A 2509-nucleotide genomic window follows, 5' to 3' on the forward strand; every position below is an offset into this window, starting at 1 on the left:
ACAGACACTACATATGGTATTAGACGAGAAGCAAATAAATTTTTTATTGGAAATAAGGAAGTTGATATTGCCAATGATGATGTCACAGTTGCAAATAAAACCTACAAGGGGACAAAAGGCTTGTGGCAGTTGTTAACTTTAAAAGAACCTGAGGATTATACTCAGGTTGATTTGCAAAATTATAAAGAGATTTTGGAAGCCACAAATGGACATTTAAAGAGTTACAAAGATGGTGCACCAATTTCAAGTAATAGACATACTAAATATCTTAATATAATTAAACCTCTTTTTAAATCTGTTGGTGAAGGTTTGAGACAAGTGACTGGTAATAAAATAGACTATATTTATTGGGATGATCCTAATGAGCTTGTAGATAGGTTAAGACTTCTTTGGCTAAGTCGCCAAGCCGGTAACTCAGGAGTGGATAATGAAATAGATTCCATTATTGAGGAATTAAGAGAAAGTGGAATTATTTATTAAATAAAAATATGTTTATAGATAAATTTTATCGTTTATATAATCCATATAATAAGCCTACAGAACCCAGGGCTAGTAATGAACCTACTTTAAATTTACAAGACGATAGTTGGAATTGTTTAAACCGTAAAATTGGTAATGTTAAAGATGGGGAGTTTGTAGATGATGTATCAACTTTGGGTCAGACATTAACTAGAAAAGGTGATGTATTTTTACAAGGTAAAACTAAATATGAGTTTTTAGAATCTAAGAATAAAAATTGGAATGCTAAAAAACAGAAAATTACTAATGTGGAAAAGGGTGAAAGTTTAGATGATGTGCCCACTTTACAACAGACTTTAATACGAACAGATGGTGGTACATTTGTACAACACAATAAAAATTATGAATTTTTAGAATCAGAGAATGGTGTTTGGAATGCTAAGAAACGGAAAATTACTAATGTAGAAAAGGGTGAAAGTTTAAATGATGTGCCCACTTTACAACAGACTTTAATACGAAAAGAAGATGGTAAATTTGTACAAGACGATAATAATTATGAATTTTTAGAATCAGAGAATGGTGTTTGGAATGCTAAGAAACAGAAACTTAGCAATTTGATAGAAGGTACAGATAGTAAGGATGCTGTGAATGTTTCACAAGTTCCAAAAATGGAAGCAGGCTATTGGGATTTTAATAATAAAAGGTTAGTACGTGTTAAACCTGCCGTTGATGACACTGACTGTGTTACAAAAGAACAGACTATAACTTTTGATAAAAAAGAAAAATGTTGGGATGCCAAAAAACAATATATAAGAAATCTGCCAATGGGGGAATATTTAGATGATATTTGTTTAATGTCACAAGCTATGTATTATGATGGATCAAAATTTGTATATGGAGGAAGAAAATTTAATTTGATGGAATACAATCCTGATTTATTAGTTGCCGACCCCACATCTTTGAGTGGATTTAAGTATATAGATAATAGACCATATATACCAGAAAACTATGTATTTAAAAGAATGGAAGATAATCTATTGATTGGGGCTAATGGTAATATATTTACAGTACAAGGAAAGAGTGATGTTATAAAAAATGAATGAAATTGCATACGAACTTCATAAGCCTGCAAGAAAGAATTTCATTAGAAGGTCTTTTAAATTATTAGGTATAAACGAAACTGTACAAATAGATTTAATTGATATGCAAAACTATGCTAGAGAGAATTCTGGCAATAAATATATTTTAACTTTAATAGATACATTTTCTAAAAAAGCTTATGCTGCTCCGCTAAAGAATAAGACGGGTTTGGTGGTTACAGAAGCCATTAAAACCATTCTACCAAAGGGGGTTAAAAACATTCAATCTGACAATGGAAAAGAATTTTTTAATCAATATTTTAGCAAACTAATGAAACAATTAAATATTAATCACTATCACACATTTTCTACAACTAAGGCTGCAATTGTGGAGAGGTTTCAGAGAACTTTAAAGAATTGGTTATATAGGGAATTTAGTGCTCAGGGGAGTTATAAATGGTTGGATTTACTTCCAAAGTTAATTCGAAAATATAATAATAAGGTGCATAGATCTATAGGAATGAAGCCTAACCAAGTGAATATTAAGAACAGTAAATATGTGCATGAGAGGTTGACTTCTAAAGTAGTGCAAGTTAAAAAGCCAAGATATAAGGTAGGTGATAGTGTGAGAATTTCCAAGTATAAACATGTTTTTAGTAAAGGATATACCCCGAATTGGACAGGGGAGCTATTTACAATAGCAGAAGTAAAGAATACAAAGCCTGTGACTTATATCTTGAAAGATGAAAATGGTAATATAATCAGGGGAGGCTTCTATACAGAGGAATTGTTAAAGACCAAATATAAAGACATGTATTTGATAGAAAAGGTTATTAGGAGAAAAGGTGATTTATTATATGTCAAATGGCTTGGGTTCCCAAGTAGCCAGAACTCATGGATTTCCACTAAGGATGTCCAAGGGAGCATGCCATGAGCCGGGAGCGCGCACGAGTTCGCATACAAACCTCGCT

The sequence above is a fragment of the Macrosteles quadrilineatus genome, unplaced genomic scaffold, assembly GCF_028750875.1.
Source record: "Macrosteles quadrilineatus isolate MER2022 unplaced genomic scaffold, UCM_ALF_1.0 Scaffold_5__1_contigs__length_97177068, whole genome shotgun sequence".
Lineage (NCBI taxonomy): Eukaryota > Metazoa > Arthropoda > Insecta > Hemiptera > Cicadellidae > Macrosteles > Macrosteles quadrilineatus.